This window comes from Corvus kubaryi, unplaced genomic scaffold, assembly GCF_017639235.1.
Source record: "Corvus kubaryi isolate FWS band 111438036 unplaced genomic scaffold, C.kubaryi_AGA036_p1.0 134, whole genome shotgun sequence".
NCBI classification, from domain to species: Eukaryota; Metazoa; Chordata; class Aves; order Passeriformes; family Corvidae; genus Corvus; species Corvus kubaryi.
In genome coordinates, this window is record NW_024580668.1 from 9,067,407 (window position 1) to 9,087,159 (window position 19,753).

General features: G+C 49.4%; 1 long non-coding RNA gene across 1 annotated transcript; it reads left to right on the plus strand.

Annotated features, from left to right (window-relative positions):
* Positions 1-1,185: 1,185 nt before the first annotated feature.
* On the plus strand, positions 1,186-2,829 carry LOC121675122. The gene is made up of 4 exons (XR_006019962.1): positions 1,186-1,280; positions 1,940-2,137; positions 2,221-2,396; positions 2,515-2,829. It is a non-coding gene; the product is annotated as an uncharacterized LOC121675122 (long non-coding RNA).
* The last annotated feature ends 16,924 nt before the right edge of the window (positions 2,830-19,753 follow it).

A 19,753-nucleotide genomic window follows, 5' to 3' on the forward strand; every position in this document is an offset into this window, starting at 1 on the left:
GAGCTCTCACAGGTGGTTTTGGGACTTGGGGTTGCTGCTCCCATCAGTTTAGGGCCAGAGACCCAGCTGGCTTAGGATGTTTAACAGTTTCACACCTGCATTGACAGAGCAACAAGCTATGCCAGATTTCAGAGAGAAAACATTTGGCCCTCCTAAGAGAGTTACGGCCCAAGGATTTTTCTAAGGGAATTAATCTAAAACACAAATCAAGCTGGCAAAAAAAAAGCAAATCCTGCTCTAGAGACCATTCTGTTGGACACAGGGAAAACAGAGGAAATTATCTGAGCTGGGCCACAGAGGTGCCCATAGTGCTGGGGCTTGGGGTGCTGGAGTGACACAGGCAGTGCCCACACAGGGTCCTTCTCCTCCCCACCTTTCTCAACCCAGCTATTCCATACTTCTGGTGCTCCTTTCCAGTCTCAGGAGTGCCAAGCCCTGCTCTGTGTTCTGGAGAAACCATGAGCTGGACAAGAGGCAGAATTTTATCTGGAAGTGGAGATGGCTTGGAGGAAACATCAACAGCCTGATACTCAGGGCTGGGAATGATCACATCTCCTGCTCCTTCTGCCCTCACTGCTGCAACGCCCAAGCAGAGGGGAGAGGAGAGGCAGCAAAGGGGGTCACTGGAACAGAGATAAACAAAGGATAATCTTTCAGGCAACAATTCATCATTTAAAGCTAAAGCAGAGAAACAATTTCCCAGCTAGCACAGCATTAAACAGATGGGCTAAACCACTTCAGCAGCAAGCAGGTGTCTCAGGGCTCAGAAAACCCATCCCTCCAAGGCCACAGGGTGATTATCCTGGGTGACTCAGGTGTTCCCAAGACAAGAAGGCCAAATCCCTTCCTGTAGCCACTGCTTTTATTGATTTATTTATTTGCACAAAGTGCCAGTGATGCCTCTGGGGGATGCCTGCAGTGGTACAGCCCCTGCCTGAGGAACAGATGCTCCTGGAGAATCATTTCCATTTGCAAGACCTCACATCAAGAGAGCAAACATGAGCCATTCATGCTGCTTTCACCCCAGCCTCCCCCTCTGTGCCAGCTCTGCCCTGCTCTTGCTACAGCCAGAGCTACTGTATTTTTTCAGTGCCAAAGCATGCAGAAACAGGTTTAGTCTCATCTGGTTTGCCTGGTTTGTTCAGGTAGAGCCCTGGCTTTGTCCAGGTCATGTGGGAGGAGGCAAGGAGAGTGGGAAGGCCTGGAGTTAGTGTTACACTCTGGCACCTGGCACATTCGTGAGTTTTCTGAAGCCAGAGAAGGGGCTGTGGAGCACTTTGGTAGGTAAAACCCTGGGCGAGGTTTGGAAGGGTGGGAGGGGTGTGGGAAGTACAAGGCAGAACCTGTTCTGGCACAGTGCTGCTGTGAGATCCCAGCTCCCCTTCCCACTCCCAGGTGCAGGCTGAGCCAAGCCTGTCCCAGCCCGTGGAGGTCAGGGCTCAGGGACAGGGAGGTGGCACTGGGCATTGTCCTGCCTGTGCCAGGATGTCTTCATCTCAGAGCTCCAACAGCTCCGGAGCCATGTGGCATCCAGGGAGCATCTCCCCTTTCCTCCTCCACCTGGGAGCTCCACAGGCAGGTAAGTGCTGGGGCAGCCTGCTTGTCTGCTCCAAAACCGAGCCATGGAGGGAAAGAAGGAGGAGGAGGAGAAGGAGAGCTCGGAGCTCCCAGAGGCGGCTGATGCTGCTGTCGCCTTGGTAAGTTGTGCTCTCCAATACCTCGACACCTCGCTGTGCAACTCTGACGTCAGACGCCTCTGACAACTCTGCTGTCAGTCAAAAGCCCTTTCACAAACAGACACTGACAGTTTGCAGTGCAACCACCAATCCTGGCTGGCTCCTTTCCTTTCTTTTCTTTTTTAAGCACACAGATGTAAATTTTAAATTGCTGGTCTGTTGCTGGCCTCTTGAGCAAATGAACCTTCCCGTGGTCCCTACAGCTGTGTCCTCTCTTCTGCCTGCCCCCCACCCACTGCCACAGCCCTCAGACCAGCCTTGTCCTTGGGGGCCTCCCTGCAGCAGGCAAGAGCCTCAAGCCTTGGATCCACCAACACAACGAAGCTCTCAGGAGTCAGGAGTGTGGGCGATGGTGACTGGAACAAAATCCTGCATCTCCTGGGGCTGGTCATGTTTAGCAGGTAGTTGAGACCCTGCAAAGGCTCATTTTTCCCCTTCTCCTTCCATTTATCTTCCTTTTCTTTTCTCCTTTTCCTCCTTGCAGAAGGAAGCAGAGCTGGCCCCTGCTTTGGAGATCCTGGGTCCTCCAGCCTGAGGCTCTGATGGAAGACAGAGATCACTGGGGTTTAGGTGCTTGTGCAGGGAGGCAGCCAGCCAGTACCTTTTTCTCCTTTATCCTGCTGTGCTGGATCCCAGGAAGTGTAATATTTGCTCAAACAGGTCAGTAAATCCCCCCTGTGCTACAGGAGGTCACCCTCCCTAATCTATGATGTCCAATTGCGTAACTGAGATGCCGAACAAATAGCTTAAATTTAATCTGTGTTTGCTTCCATCTCAGGCATGGCAAATCAATTCCTGGGAAAGCACAGTTTTAGCGCAGTGCTGGGAACACACACTGGTCATGGTAACCTCCAAAAGAGCAGAAAAAATTAGAGCAATAAACCAAGTAACGTTTTTCTGCCGGTTGCAGCACCTATCCCTGTCAAATATCATTCCAAGGCTGGGGTTTTGATGCCTTCAGCAGAGATCAAGACTTGCTGTGTCCAGGTGAGGTTCTGGGACAAAAGCAGGAGACATTGCTCTGGATCTCAGCAGATGGGTGCAATTTTGAGGAGCTTCGTGTCAGTGTTATGAGGCACCAACTCTCCTCTTCCCTGAAACCCTCTCACCTCATCCAATGGGAGTCTGGCAGATTAAAGACAGCAGAAAAAAGCAGAGGACAAGGGGCAACAGGACTGCAGCAGGGCTTGGAAGATGTTCTGTTAACAACGTGGGTGATGGGAGGCAGAGAGGGATTCAGTTCTCTTGTTTCTCTCCACGCTCATTTTTCTTTGCTTCATTAATGACCTTCCATTCAACAGCAGAGATATTAATAGGATGCTTCAATTCCAAATGTCCCCATCTCCCCTCTCTGCTCCCCCTCTCTTCACACTTTCTGGCATTCTAACAGTTTCCTTCACATTAATTAAAACAAATAACAAGCTTATACATCTCATCAGGGTAACTCAGAAATTAAACACATTGGCCATCTATTGCCCCAGGCACTGCGGATGGAGCAAATCCAGCTCTTTCTCCCCTGCCATAGTTTCTTCCCCTCCCCATTGGAACAAGGATGTGTTTTAAATGTCCATCCTCAGCCAGACACTACGGTGGGTAGGAAATGTTGTGCCTCTAAACACCCACTGGGTCCTGCCTGCTCCGCTGCCTTGCCTTGAGCTGCTCTGGCGGGTGTCAACCCCATGTCACGAGCTGTCACTCTCTTCTGCATGGCACGGGTGTCCCAGGTGCTCTGAACCCTGGTAAGCACTGCTCCACTCCCTGTAGCAGCTCAGGGCTGTGGCTGCCCCAGCTCTGCAGCCACTTATTGCCTCTGGCATCCATTTCCCATGAGGGATGGATAAACAGTCCCTGGCATGCTGTGGTTTGGATCTGGCCCTTGAATGCCCCTCTGCAATCAGGGATACAGCCCAGCCCTTCCCACAGCAAACAGAGCACAGGTCTGCTGATGCTTACAGCTTATTTCGGGCACCAAAATTCAGAAGCAAACTGTTTTCTACTCCCTTAGCAGAGAGTCTTTGAGTGGGATCCCATCAGACAGTGAGAGGGGGCCAACACAGAGATGGCTGGGGGTTCACACCACTCCTGGGGATGGGAAATAATTCTGCACATGGATCCCAGGCAGCTGGGGTTTGCATGGGCATGTGTGTGGCAGGAAGATGCCTCTATGGCTCCAAGCCTGGCACTGCCAGGAGGCAACAAGCATGGGTTTCCAAGGGAAAGACAGCAGAAATTGAGTGAAAAGGAGCGCATACTCCTCCTTCCAGGGCTGAAAAGAAGCACCAAATCTTTGTCCCTGGAGGTAGCCAGGAAGAGGAGACTGCTCCCACTCCATAGAGCATCATCTGTACATGAAAAGCCTTAGCTTCAAATCTCCTAATTTACCCTGAGTTTTTCTCTTTAATAGTATTCATAGTGGGAGCCATCTGGACCTGGTACTTTATTAGCTTAGAATAATTCAGCTGCTTTGTTAATCTCATCCCATTTTGTAGGGTTCATTCCAGTTTGCTCGCGGTGCATCCCAGGACAGGGCAGTGCTGCTGCCCTGGCTCTCCCATCACCCATGCTGCCAGCATGGAGCAGCCACCTCTGTGCAGGTCCTGTCTCTCCAAACACGGCCTCACAGATTTTTTTTTAATGTCTGACTCTCTCAGCAGGCAGTTGGAGGCTTCTAAATCCACTGGGGTTTCCTGCTGGTAACTGGGGACTGCAGTGAGTCCCTGCAGCCCCTCACAAAGCCTCCCCAGCCCCTGGCGGGGGCAGAACTTGGCAGTCCCCAATGGCCCAGACTTCCAGTGCCACATCCCACATCAGGGACCCTCCCCAGCCCCCCAGGAGCCCAGCAAGCCAGGCTGCTCCTCAGCCACAGGAGCCGCTTGCTGTCCTAAATGCTGGCCTTGTTACAAAGCCGTAATTGAGCTCCTATCAGCCTAAATGATCAAATTGCCCTCTATTGAGAGAAACCAATTTGCCAGCAAATTTTCTTCCACTCTGCCTGTAGCACTGTATCACTGCTTTCTGAGCTTGTATAGGGGGACAACACTCATGGACATCATGTTCCTCTCCCTCTCCTCTCCTCTCTTTCTCCTCTCCTCTCTTTCTCCTCTCTTTCTCCTCTCCTCTCCTCTCTTTCTCCTCTCCTCTCTTTCTCCTCTCCTCTCCTCTCCTCTCCTCTCCTCTCCTCTCCTCTCCTCTCCTCTCCGCCGGAGAAATAGCAGGAACCACGTGAATGAGATCATCTGCTCCAAAATTACTCACAGTGAATTAATCACCCAGAACGGCAGCAACCGCAGTGGGAGTGAGCCAGGGTCACTGGAAGGAGCTGGTGGCTCGGGGAGGAGGAAGCAGCCCTGCATCAGGGATGGTGCTGCTTGGGCGAAGATGCTGGAGGGAAGGGCCCTCGTTTTCCTTGTCTGCTGCTGACCTGGTGCTTGTGCAAGGCATGTGCTGTGGCAGGTGTGGGCAGACCTGAGAGGGCACTGCAGTGTGCCCAGACAGTTTTTCCTCCCAGGAGGGCATAGGGAGCGAGTAGTGTCAGGAGGTGTGCAAGGTGGTCTGGCACTGCATCCCTGCAGAGATCATATTGCTGTGCCAGGGAAACAGCACTGGGTACATGGGAGCAAGGCTACAGCCTTCAGTGTCCTGACAGAGAGCCTGGCTGCAGCCTCAGTGGGGCCATTTCCTGATGAGGAGCCTCCTCTGCCAGCTCCCTCCACAGAGCCAGTGCTCCACGCCACCAGGGTTAGGTTTGGGCTGATAGCAGAGTGCAGCTGCCAGAAAACATCAAATTACTTCCCTCTGTCACCATTAATTAGAAGTGCTCATCCTGCTGAGAGAACAGGGCTTCTCCCCAGTACCGAGCCAGCCCTGAACTAGATGAACATTTCCCTGCCCTTTGCCTTCCTGCTGCCTGGCAGAGAAGTGGGCATGGGCAGGGAGGATGGTGTTGCCACCAGCAGGGAGGATGCTGCAGGCCAGCCCTGCTGGCCCAGGGATTGCAGCCAGCATTTGTAAAGCTGTTGGACAGAAAGGGGCCTTTGCCTGGACCAGTCTGTAATGGCAGGTGACCACAGCCACGGTGACAAGGACGCTTTCACAGCAGTGTGTTACCACACTACTCCTCAAACCATGTTTAATACCCACATCCATGGTGCCCATGATGCTCTCAGAGGTGCAGCTCCCTGGTGCCCACCTCAGGTACCCTGGTGCACAATGCTGCCCCACTTTGCCTTGTCTTCTCCAAATGAAAAGCGCAAAGGTGGAAAGGTCCTTGGGACCCGCACAACCTGGAATTGCCCAGACTGAGCCAATTTAGAGCACCATGTCAATCCCAGCAGGAATAAAGCAACTGAGCTGGGCTGGAAAGTGCAAAGCAGCAAGCAGAGCTGGGAAGAGCGAGCCATTATCGAGCAGTGGTGAGCCGGCAGCCCCGCAGCAGGAGGTGACAGGGAGCAGACCATTGTTCTGCTGCCGTGGCAGCTGTGACAGCGCCTGGCCCCAGCAGGGTCTCGGCAGCCTGCACGGGAGCCCTGCCTGTGGGGAGGTGGCACAGATCCGGTGCAGAGACACAGCAGAGAAGTGTTTCTGGTGCCTTGGATCTGACCTGCAAACACTTCAGCGTGGGCTTAGTGTTTTGCTCCCTGTCTCAGACTGCTCCTTCCTTCTCCCAGCTCTCGGCCTCTGTGGCTCATTTAATGACGAGTGATCTATACCCGTGTTCACCTGGCACGGACCTGCATTGCCTGTAGATAAAAGGTGTTCACATGCTCAGGTCTGGCAACAGGAGCGAGTTATTTCCCACAGAGGGTCTCAAAGCACTTTGCATTTGTCACCCCACTTGCAGAGGTGCAGAGACAGGAGCAGGTTTGTTCAATACCACCTGACAAGAAGAGCACTTGCTGCTGGGTGATGGCACCAAGGACAAGCTTCAGGGAGCTGCTGCATGGGGAGCTCAGGGCCAGCACTGCCTGCATCAAGCCAGAGAGACTAGTTTCTTCTTTCCCAGGTATTTTTGCAGGCAGTGCTGTTTTGATTGCATGACATTACCAATCATACAGCTGGAGAGGGATGCCACCATGCAGCTGGGGACAGCCAGCTCCATTCTGCTCTGAGCCCAGCTCCCAGTCCCAGAGTTGGCTGCTAGCTGAATAAAGCCCCTTGATCAGAGACATCAATGGGGAAAAGTATTTGTCCCAGCTCCTGCCCTCTCTGCTTACAGCAGTGATGCTCACTCAAAACCAAACATTTGTCTTGCACAGATACATCCACTGCACACCAAGACATGATGTCTGTGTGTTTGGATTAATTTGTCAGGTGGAAGATGGATAGATGTGGATACAGACACAGGCGTGAGCCCCTGGCAGCCCCTGAGCCCCCAGCCCCCCACCACCATAAAGCCACATCGTGTGTCCAGCCAGGGCTGTGGCCATCCAGGCACTGACAGAGCCCTGTACAGTGCATTAATCCCACCCGGCATCCCCCCAGAGCTGGGCTGTGGTCCCTGGAGCTCTAAGATAACCAGGAGGTTGCTTCCCCAAAGGAATGTTTCTGTGGTGTGTTGATGCTGGGATCAATTCAAAACAGGGATGCTCAGACATGTGCTTCCCAGCAGGGGTGTGGATGCAGAACAGGAGGGTTCCCAGCAATGGGTGTGTGCATGTGCTCAGGGCTTCTTTGGGGTTTTAGGAATACTAGGGAAATTAGATTTTTTTTGGACCTTTTTGTGCTTTCTGGAAAATTGCATGCCTTAATGAAATGCTTGTGTGTGGGCTCTAAGTCGTCAGCAGCCAGATAAAGTCCAAATCCATTTGGTGTATGTTTTGCCTGTTTCAGAGAATCCAAACTATTTCAGGGGGATTTATGCCCATCATAAAATCAAGCTCCTGTCCCAAAACAGCCATAAGAAGGTACAACTGAAAATATAAAGGTTTAATAAAAACTTGTGGAGTAATTTGACTCTTAATCCCAAACACAATCTCTCCGCTCAAATAACTGCAGTCCCTGCAAGATTAAATTCTCCCTACGTATTGTTTTTAAGTCTGATACCTTCTATTGAGCTTAGCTGGGTTTTAAGTTCTTAAATCATGGTTCTGTAATTGCACATCTTATTCAGTTTGTCATGCAAAGAGTTCCCAAGGAAGATTTTGTAAAGATTTCTCCATGTCTGGCAGTAGGGTGTGACACGTGTCTGTATTTTGAAGCTGCACAGTGCAGGGAATGCAAGAGGTCGATATTTTTGAAAAGCAAGAGGAGGCTGTGGCCTGTGTTCTCATTTTACCTCTGAGCAGCAGGTCCCAGGAAAATCAGGACAACTGCAAACTGTTGTTGAACTGGGTGATTCATAAGTGATGGGGAGTGTGTTCCTGAGGCAGAAAGGGCTTGGGGAAAGGCAGGACTAGTCACCCCCTTTTTCCTGAGCTTCCCTTTCTTCCAGTAATTAGCAAAATCCCAATTCACAATGCATAACTGAACAGAAGTTTTAAGTGTGGGCTACAAGGAGAAATAGGGAGTGATAAAAAGAGGCCTGAAACTCAGGAGACCTGGTGCACCACCAGACCCAGATGACCTCCAGCAAGTCCTTTGATCCTTACATCCCCCTGGAAACACTGATGAGGAGATGTCCCTCTCCACTTGCTCTCATCAGCCTGGACTGCAGCCCCTGGGGGTGATGCATGAGCTCCAAATGGTGGTCCACATCCAGCTGGAGCTGTGGAGCCAAGGACACAGAGCTTGTAGCATGGGATGCCCACATCTTTCTTTTTTGGGTTTCCTCAGGCTGGGAATGTGCAGTGCTTCTTTCCCAGGGCTTAGAAGATATCCCTCAGCTTTACTGCAGTTTGCCAGGACAAAAGCAGGACCCTGCAAAGGACTGGCTATGTTGGCTCTGTCCATGCAAAGGTCTCTGAAGTACCTGCTTCACCTGCTCCCCTGGGGCTCGCTGGAGAAAAGCCCTGGAAATGGTGCCGCTGCAACAAGCAGGTCCTGTCTGCATCTCGCTCACTCAGCAAAACGTCACCACCTGGTTATATTTAAGTCCTCAGCTTGAAAATCATTGTGGTAACCTCCCCTGTGATCTGCCTGGGCAGTGTCATAATTAATGGTGCCCTTGCTCAGAGTACAAGTGGAACATGTGATGGCTCAGTGAGCTATAAATCACGACAGAGTTTCCATCTGGTCCAGCATCTATTTATACCTCACCAGCCCCAATTAACTTTGAAACTTGGGGCTGGTGATTAAGGAGAAAAATGCTTCTTGAAAAGTGTGATGGGATATGTGGCGATGTGGATGGGAGGGAAGAGATGGTGGAGGTTGCTCGCTTCTCCACAGAGGGAACTGCATAGCCCAGTGCTCCAGAGGCCACTGAAATGCAGCTCCTGAGACCAGGTTGGTTTTTGAATCAGTTCAACAGCAGCTGTGAAATCCCATGGGACACACAGAAGTTCAGGGCTGACTGTCAGTCCTGGATCCTAACACACATTCCCTAGAGCCAGCCGGTTATCTGCCTCCCCCAGGCATTGCCAGCCGTGGCTCTGGTCCTACATCTCAGCCAAAGCCAGCAGCTCCACCGAGGCAAGGGGGTTGTAGATCAGGTCCAGCAGCACAAGAAGAATGAGCTATGGGATGTGGGACCAGGCTTTGTGGCATGACAGTCTCCTCCATGAAGGACCCTGGTCCACTTTACCACCAAACATAATAGGTCATCCCCAGTATTGAGACTGGGGAACTGAAGCACAGCATGAGACAGCCAAGAGAACCCAGCAGAACCCTGGATGCACATGATCATCCTGTGTGCATCTAGATTCCTTCAAATAGGGGCACAAAACTGAGCCAGGAGAGCTTGGCCCCATTTGAGAAAACTCCTCAGCAAAGACTCCTGCACTGCCTCCCTCAGAAAGCACAGAGGGTTTCCTCCTGGTTTATAGCCTGGCAGAGCCACTTCCCTGATGCACAAATCACCTGGCAGCTATTGAGTTAGAGAGCACAGCCTGACCTGGTGCTTGACAGCCCTGAAATGCCTGGAGGAGTCTGAATTCAGCAGGTTTCATCCAGCTCTGAGGAAGGTCACAGAGGTGAGGCTGAAACTGTGGATTGGTCTCTGCAAGCACCACAGCCCAATGACAGGGGTTTCCTACCATCAGCTGAAGGCTGTGGCTCCCTCTTCTGTCCCCAGATGCTCCAACCCATCTACATCTTCCTCACCAGATTCTGGGACTGCTTTGGGCTCAAATCCTTATGTGCCATTCCAGCAGCGGTCAGGTGTGGATGCACCTCGGGTCTGGCACGGGGTGTAACATGGCCCAGTGCAGAGAGTCCCGTGGAGCTGCTCTGGGCTCTGTGTGAGGGGCTGTGGCTGGGACACAGCAGTGAGGGATGGTACATGGGGTACCTGGGCCAGAGCATCCCCTGGGCAGATCCCCAGCTCTGCAGGGGGATGGAGTGGCTGGGAAGGGTGCAGCGGGCACACACATCTCTCTCTCCATCCTTGCTGGATCAAAGCCCCAGTGACAGGCATAGTGCAGAGATGCTGTGCTATTGCCTTCCTAAAGAGAGTAAAAATCTGTGCCCGGTTCTCCAGTACCCACCTCCCCCATCCCTCACTCCCTCATGTTTTTCATCTTTTGCTCTTGCAGCACTATGGCTTCTGGAGTCCTGGCCAGCTCCCAGCTCAGGTAATTACATGCTGTCCTCCGGTATTTGAACAGGATATTTGTTCTCCATGGTTTCCTGTCCTGCATGCCTGTGCAGGGCTGCAGGCAGCCTGTCACCCTGAGCGAGTGTACTTCCCTGGCAAAGGCACTCATCCCAGTGTGTCCAGCTCCAGCACTAAGTGGGCATTTTGTAAACATGGGATTATGTGGATGCCCTCCCCAGGGAGTCCAGGTGGGCTCTAGGACCTCCTGGGCCAGACACACAGGTGTGGAGCTGTGGCACTATCCATATTCCCACTTCAGCAGGACAACATTCAGCCTGGATCTGAAAACTTCCAGACACCCAGCTCCCTCTTTATAAGGCTGTTTGTGGCTCACACTCTGTCACCTCTTCTTGTTTTGTACAAACTTTCCTTTCTGTTTACGTCAATCATTTACAGACGCAATCTCCAGCACATACAGCTCATACCAGGCAGGAGGGTCAGAGAAATGGAGCTAATGTACATCTGCCCTACTCTAAAATCCCACCAGGTGATCGTGAACAGAGCAGTAGCATGGAGCCCTTTGCCAGCCCTCCAGGAGTTCTGCTGAGCCAGGGATCCACCACCTGCCTCTGGGCTTGTTCCCGCCACACTGCCAGGTCCGGGTGGATCACTGTCTTGCAGCTTTCTCCGTGGCAATAGGAACAAGCTCTAGGGATAAAAGTCCTACTTTCTAGCAAATCAGATCTATTCCTGTGCTTTATTGGACTCCATGTAAAGGAATCTCGAAGAAAGTTGGCAACAATTTACTTTTTTTTTCAGAGTTTCTAGAGCAGGGATGTCTCGTTAACTAAAGACTGCAGGGAGAAAGGAAAGTTCTTAGAGGAAAAAGTGGAGCACAGTTCTGTTTCCTGAGGGAGGAGGGCAAATGCCCTGGATGGTGGAGCTCAACCCTGCTCTCCAAGAAAAAACTTTGTCAGTGCTACCTGTCCACTGCACAGCCTGCTAAACTCACCCTGTCCTTGGGCAGGAAGGAATTGGTTTTGCTGGCCAGGCTGGACTTGACATTCCGCCCTTTTGATACGAAGAGTCCTGGGGCTTAATCCCTTCAGCTCTGTGATGTCCACACGAAGCAGTGCAGCAGGTTATCAGCCCCATGCAGCTGCACTGGAGTCCCAGTCTGCAGAAGGCCAGGCAAGGGGCAATCCTAAGCTGCCAGCTCCTTCTGTCCAGCCTCTGCTGACTGTGGCACAGCTCTAGGCTTTGCTGGAGTCCTCACAGTGCTGTTGGGCTGCAGCTGATTACTGTAAACCCCTAGAGAATAGGAGCTGCATTAGAAAGCCACATTTTCCTTCTTGGGAAAGAACTCACTCGTAAGCAGTTCAGCAGATTGGCATTCTTTTTCTTTGCAAAGTTTCTGGATTTGAGCTGGGTGGCAGACAGGTGCCAAGCAGCCTGGGAATCAAGAAAGATGCCTGGCACAGGTTTGCTCCATGTGCAGCAGTGATAACCCAGAGCAGCTTCTCTCCGCCACCGGCCTCAGCTTCCCAAGTGAAGGGAGTGCTCCAAGAGGATGATTAGGCTGGGCCCACTATTTCCTCACTCACTTCCTATGAGGCTTCCTCACTCTGGTGTTCACAGAGTCTACTGGCTCGTAGCTTTCCTGTGCTCAAGCCTACTTGGAGACACTATAATCCCAAGGGTTGAGCCCCAGGGCAGGCAGAGCAGATGGCTGTCTCCAACAGGAAGAAAGTTAGGAGAGGAAAGGGAGAGGGTAGAGGACAGTAAAATCTGTGACACCTTTAGTGCTCTTCAATAGTAGTTTCCTCTTAAAATGGCAAATTCTTCTAGTTCAAGGGGAGTTGTACCAGTAAAGAAGGCAATGGACCACATGTGGGACACAGGCCCTATAGAAAGCAAACACCAGGTCCAGGCTATCTTGTGCACCCATGGTAGGGACCGGCATGCATTCCATGGCCATGCTGTGGATGGAAGGCAGACTCAGCCCTGCAGTATCTCAAGGGGAAACCAGGGGTGTCTGAGCTGCAGAAGAGGAGCAAGGCTGGCAGAGGAATCAGCAGTTTGGTAGACCCTGTGCAGGCCGGGGAGCTGGGCTCCAAATCTGCTCAAATAAACCGAGGTGCAAGGGGCTGCACATGCACAAGTTCCACACCCCAACACAGCACGGAGTCAATCTGTCACTGTGAGCTGTCTCCTCTCTCTTTTTAGGGAGGTTTCTTCAGACTTTTGTGAGGAAGCCACTCAAGATGAAGTAATTTTGCCCCATGGAGATGGTGGTTGTGTGAACTGGGCAGACTGAGCAGCCCTTGGCTTCAGCCATGGGAGACGCTGGTGGCCAGGCACTTGCAGGACACCGTGCAGTGCCCCCACCTCATTTCAGAGCCCGCACTCGGCACCCCTGCATGGGGTAGCATTTGCTACCAGCCTCCTTCCCCCAGAGCTAATTTGCAGCCTTGCTTTGCAGAGCAGCCACACACTCAGGCAGTGCTTGGGGACGGCTGGTGGCAGATGGTGTGTGTGTGGTGGCGAAGCAGTGCCACGTCACAAGCTCTCTGAGACATTTGGCCGGGCTTCCTGACAGCCGTGTCCCACCACCCAGGAGTTCAGCTTCCTGGCAAAGCCACTCCACTTCTGAGGAGTGCTCCTGTCCCTGTCACTGGGCAGAGCTGACACCAAACACTTTCTCTTTGCTTCCTTGCAGGTGAGAGGCTCCTCGGTTGGTGGGGCTGCCTCCTGCCCAGGGCCAGAGAGATCTGCCACACAGCCGAACAGGGAACGATGGTCCCTGCCAGTCTGGAACACCCCCACCTGTTGCATCACATCCTAAACTGCACTCTGTGTTCCCTCTGGTGAGGAATATCTAATTCCCATGCTTTTGGATAAAACCCAGCACAAACAAACCATAAAATCGTAGATATGACAAATAACAATGGTCATGGGAATAGTGGCATCACTGCTGCTCCAGTATTTCTTCTCATCTCTTCCTTTATTTAGATATATGTGCAGAGAAGAGCACAGAGGTCTGGCCATAGAAAGAGAAGTGGGCAGATAAAGAGGTATTGAAGGGATGTATTATGAAAGACAGTAACACCAGTCCTCTGACAACTAGCAGAGTGTAGCAGCATGGGCAGTCTGAGCTCACCCGCTCAGGAGCCCACACTGTGCTTTGTCTTGCTGCCTGCTGGTCACAAGCTCTGTGCAGCTGCACTGTGGACTTGTCATCACCGAGCTTCGGGGTGCAGTTCTCAGGACACTGTCCTGATCCCTTACAGTTATTGCCTGGGTTAATGCCATTAACCACAGGGCCATACGTGCCACAGGAGGTCCCTAGGCACTGTGACAGGGTCGTCACACCATGCACAGATCGAGGCTTGGCTGCCATCCTGCCCACCATGGGGGTTTCCCAGGCCCAAAGTGCAAAATGACAGCTTTGTCAGACGAATGTGGTGTGATAATGCTGTAAGAGGTCTTGATTGTGGCTCCTATGGTCACAGACGCGCTTCAGAAGAGCAAGGCTGCAGCCTCTCCTGCTCCCCTCCCTGCCTGCCTTTAGATGGCATTAACCATCAGCTAAAGCCCGTGCCTGGCAGTCCTGAGAACTGACAGCTCTTTCACCAGCACTGCTGCACCCTGGGAAAAGGTTTTATCCGTCTTGCCTGCAGCTTTGGCTGCAGAAATGAACTCTCTGAGCACTCCCATTAGACTGCAGGAGAGGATCATCTGAGACCTGGGCCTGTTTGCAGCACAGGATCAGAAAAGCCAGAGAAGTAGATGGCAGGATTTGATTGAGTCCAGAATATGGTCGCCTGACAGGGGTGTAGATTTGCCTCTATTCTTACTCAAAGGTCATTAAATTAAGATTTCATGAGACCCCACACTGCTATAAATGTTGCTGAGCCCATTTCCCACACTGGGCAGTGATTTATCTTGCAGCCTTGATAAAATGACTAAGCTAAAAATGTCACGCAGTGTCACTGAGCTGTAAGTAAGGTAGAAGGAACAGGAGATTGACACGATGGATTTTCCTACCACGGGAAGCATTAATAAATGGTTTCTTTCTGATGTTCTCATTAGTTCTCTCTCATTCATCCTCAGGACCTGCCAAGCACAAATGACACCACCATTCTGCACCAGAATAGAGAGCAGATGCCCCCATGCAACGTTTCTGCATCCAAAACCCCATTTCTATCTCACCCTGCTTAGTAGTTGATGTATTCAAGGGCAAGCAAGCAAGATATCAGAGTACCTGAAGAACCTTTTACTGTCACATCCAGCCTTGTCTCCTGAAATTTTTTATACTCTGTCTGGAATGGTTTGGAGGAGGCAAGTGGCAGCACCACAGTTCTCTGACACAACCCTTTCTCCCTCCTCATCCAGCAGTGCAGGGGGTCACCTACCAAAAAAGATTATGTCCTAGATTCATTTCCCTTCCTTTCTGTCTGTGAGAAGGTTGTAGACTCCTCTACTTTCTTTGAATCTAATCAAGAATATCTTTTTTTCCTTGAATCCTTACTCCCAGGAATGAATGCCAAAGAATTATTCCTGTTGCTTAGTTGTGACTGATCATGAATCACATTAAATTGCTTCTGTTCCTTTATTGGACATGCTGGCTGGATCCTGGTATGTGTTATTAAATTACTGCTCTGACAGAGAAGAAATAGCAACTGAGTGGCAAGTGAGTGCCATAGGAAAAAGGCAGATTGGGAATGTTGCAGGACCACAGTCTCTGTTTTCCCTGATAATCAGGAAAAAGTCATATGCAGGAGATTACTTCAAGAAGGAAGCAGAGCAGTAGGCTTCGAGAAATTTCCCCCAGGGTTTCTGAGCACCCCAAAATCACATGTGTGAGGGGTATGCTCAGAGCAGTGCCAGGGTATGCTGTGCATGTTATTCTGCTTGGGCTCTATCAGATGGATTGAGCAACAGAGCAACATGGAGAAGAGAAATACGGGAGCCTTAACACAACACTCCAACACTGCAGAAGGCTTCATACAAGGAGAGATATGGCTGGTCATCATAAAGATTGTTCAGAGGAGAAGAATTAGCCAAGAATTGGAGGTGAAGAGAGGTTAAACCTAGGCTGAGGGAGGCCCTGCAGGCATCAGGATGTTGGAAAGGTGTATGTTTCTAAACCACTTCTGTGTGGAAGGAGCACAAGCCATGCTTGAGCCATTTTCTGTTTTCTTCCTCTGAGTGAGCTGTTCACAACTTTCTCCTGGGTCAAGTGCAGAATCACAACACTTCTGAATATTATAGCAAAGCAATTAAACGAAGGGAAAAATAGTGGGCGCAGAACAGTGCATGTGTGTATAGAAACTTGCATCATTGCAGCTTGCTGAGCAAAGCTGCTAAGCCACAAATAAGGAACAGGAAAAGAAAAGCAACTTGACATTGCACCTTTATGTGCACGTGCAGATCCCACGGTTACGCCAGCTTGACAAGATCAGAAAGATTTGCCTTCTGCTCTTCTGTATTGCTATTCTGAGGAGCTTATTAACACTGAAGTGTCAGCTTTCCCATCCCTCTTTGCTTCCCTGTTGTGGTAGCAGTGTTGCTGTACCCTTGTTTAAGGTAACAATAAATGAAGCAAGACCAGTTTTGGGATGTGGAAACTCTTCCTCAGATCCTTGTGTCCAGATTCCTCATTTCCTCGCACCATTACAGGTACAACACAAGCCCTAAATAAGGACACATAAGTGCTCATTCCAGACAGATCAATTAGTCTGTTAAATTATATCTTCTCTCCTGCACCACCAAGTTTGGCCCCTCTCTGTCTGCAGCTGATGCGTGCAGTTTGAATGCAGCTCTGGGACATCTAGTGGCTGGTAGCCCTTACAGTTCAGGGCTTACAACAGTTTAGTGGTGCTTCTTCCAAGAAATCTGTCAGAAAACTGATTTAAACCAAAAAGACACACTCTGCCTCTATTTCTGGGGCTACAATGACTTCATCCCTTGATATACTCATGTTTGCAAAATGTTTAGGTGTGCATTTGTAATGACTTTGTTGTTCCTTTGCATCTCTGTCTCACCCAGCCTGGGGAGACATGTTCAGCTATTCTCATTTCACTGTTTCTTTACCACAGTTGTTTCTTTATTAAGGGCTTTCCATGTTCCAAGCAGCTGGCATTAGCAGAGATAATTGGATAATGTTTTGGCAATCCAAGAGTAAATGTGTTAACACATTCCCATGTACTGCCCTGGCCTTTGGCTGATCTGTGAGTATTTGATAAATGAATCAGGCCTGAAATAAAGATGACTTGCAAAAACCAGGCAGATCTTTAATATTAACAGGGAAGTGTCAGTCGGGATTTTCAAGAAAGCCTCAGTCTGCTATAGGGCCCAATCCTTATTCCCTCAGGACTGAACTTAGGCAGGAACCTAAAGGAGTCAAAGAAGCAGCAATAGGCTTAGAATGCTTTTATGAACCTGGATAGTCTCCAAGGAGCTGTAGTGACAGTTGATGGCTTTCTGGGGATTTGAGAAAAAAATTTAGCTATGTCTTCTATTCAGTCTTCAATGCAACCTCTACCTTTCCATCCCTGATGATACCTATTAACCCTGGACAAAGCAGAGAGTGGATCTCAGCCCTGGGGATTGCCAGGCTACCAGGAGAAAGGATACAGTGCTGAAAAGAGCTTTGTAACTGTGGCAATCTTTTCTGATTCATGTTTGTGTCTGCACTGCTCTGAAAAGGTGACTTGAGGCACAGCTGGAAGTGCAGCAAATTGCCCAGGGCAGACCCCCTGCTCTTTCCCTTGCTAAAGCCTTTGGGCAGCCAGTTGGGAATCTCCAGCAGTGAATCCAGGCTTGCAACGTCGAACTAACTTTGTTATAAACTCCTGGGTGTCATATACTCCAGAGTACACTCTGTCACGGGTTAGGTATTGAGTCATTTACACAAATGTTAAGAGGAGGATCAATTTTCCCCTGATTCTTCTCCAGGAATCCTGCTGAGAAAACTCAGGGGGCCCAGCCTCAGCCTAGAGTCTGTTTTCCTGCTCTATTCCTGGAAAGCAGGAGAAGAACACTCATGATGTCAAGGGGTTCATTAAAAAGTGCATGTCAAAAGTGACTCATTTGGAGAGTTTCTCCTGGAGTCAAGGGACAGTTTAAACAGCTTCTTTAAAAGCACAAATGAATCTGCAAAAAGCTGACTTGCACAGGAGACCAAATTCTGGCCATCTCAACTGCCCCCCATTGCTCACATCGAGGTCAGCAGGAAGGAACTTTTTGTTTACACTATTGTTGGCTTGTGCCTGGGATAAAAATATGGTCTGTGCTTGGAAATCATTGTGATTTCCAAACGCTTGTCACTGGGTAAGTCTCAAAGCTAAAGTGAATCTTGGTTTTGGATTCTCTTTTTTGTTTTGCCAGATCAGACTGTCTTACAGTTCAGCAGGGAAATGACATTTTGTTTTGTAAATACTCTCAGACAGAACTTGAGATTTCCCTTAAAGGCTTTAAGCTTTGTGAAAAAGTAGATCAAATCTAGTAACATATTGAATCTGGTTACTGAAATTTCAGGAAGAGCAGTGTGATGAAATGTCCTTACTTTGCCCTTGGGAGAAATGGTACCTTCATTATAACCAAACAGCTTTTTCATATGGAAATAGCAGGTGGCAGGAGTAGAAACAGACTTTCATTTTCAGAGAAACAGACGGAACAATTCCAGTAAAACTGGAATAGCAGAGCTAGGTTGAAATGGTTGGCAGTTTTATTCTGCAAAAATATTCTACTTTTGCCATGAGAAAAGGTGTCACTCCTTCCTCTCTGTGTTTTTCAGCCCCCTCAGTACAGCTCAAATACAAGTGTGTACAGTAACGACCAGAGTTTAAATATAATTTAGGAAGAAATCTAGTTCAGTTTGTTTGGGAAAACTCTCCAAATCTATCCCAGAGCTGCACACAAAATTCTGGGGAGAAAAAGCAATTAAGAGCACTGAATGTACAAAATAATCCTTAGAGCCAGTGTCAGACAAAACTGAACTCTCAGCTCTCAGGACTGCGATTTATTAATCCTTTTATCAGGCCTATGCCATTCTCTGAGTTATTTTCCAGCTCTGACTGCTGGAAAGCATTTCCTTGGAAGCTGTGGGCTGGTAAACTATTAACGGTCTAGTGGTAGGTGCTTATTAAGAAAAAGACACCTTGAACCACAAGCCAGAATAAAGAACAGATATCCAGCTGGAGTTGTGCTACTTCAGAACTCTCAGCCTGGCTCGTCTGAGAAAAATCAAGTTTTTGAGAGTCAATTGAACGGGGAGGTGGATGAACAGTCATCTCTCCTCCTCTGCAATTGATTCATTGCACTCTGGAATTTGAGATTTGGGGCAGAAATGGAAGGAAGGAAATTGCTGTCCTATTTAGGAACAGATAAAACTCCACCCTGTGCTGTAAATTCTTTTTTAAAAGTCTGGGTTTTCACAGGATGAAGGTTAAATATTTAATGCATTTATACTAATTATAAAGAAACACTTTGGTGCTCCAGGCAGCTTGTATAGTTCTTTAAACTTCAGATTTTTAGCCCTTTGAATAGTTCCTGTTTAAAAGGAGAAAAGCAAACACCAAAAACTCATGCTGGACTTTGAAGTATGGCCTGAAACAGATACATATTGCTGTGAGAGAAGCTGCCTTTCCCTGGAGACATCCAGAGAAAACGTCATGCCAGGCTTCCCTATGCATTATACCAAAGAAGGAGCTCCACCATTCTGTGTATTAAGAAGAGTTTTCTCCCACATTTGCCATAAGGGGCCTGGACTTGTCCAAGTTCATCTCACCAAATCCCAAAGGGACTCATCCTTCTGCCAAGTGGAGGTTTCTTGTCTGGCTGCATCTGCCCATAAAGAATTCCAGCTGACCTGCACACACTGAGGAGTGAAACATTATCAAAACTTTAGCAGACCTTACTGTCATTACCACAGGGAGGGTTATTTCGTCCATAGCTGCTTTTCTAGAAGAAATCCCACTTCAAAGGCACCTGGAAGATAGCTGGTTGTGAGGAAGCTGGAGCTCTGTGGGACCCAGGTAGCCAAGTCTTGGAACAGACACCGGCTTGGAAGTTCTGCACTGCAGACTGGTATTAAATACCAAGAGAGAAAAGAATGAGAAATCAGGAAATGGAATAATATTGGTATTTCCTAAAGATCAGAGTTTCCTATGAAAATGAACACATGCCATGCAATTTCAAAATATCAAGACGTTTGCCTTTCTTTAGGGCTTGTCAGAAACAGATAATAAATAAAGTTCAGGGTTTGGGAAGTCACCTCTTCAAACCTCTCTTCACATGCTTTGAAACTGAATTTCCTTGGGGTCACTGAGTTGGCAGCTTTGAAGAGTTTGCTGTGTGTTCTTTGGCTTGAATTCTTCTTAGG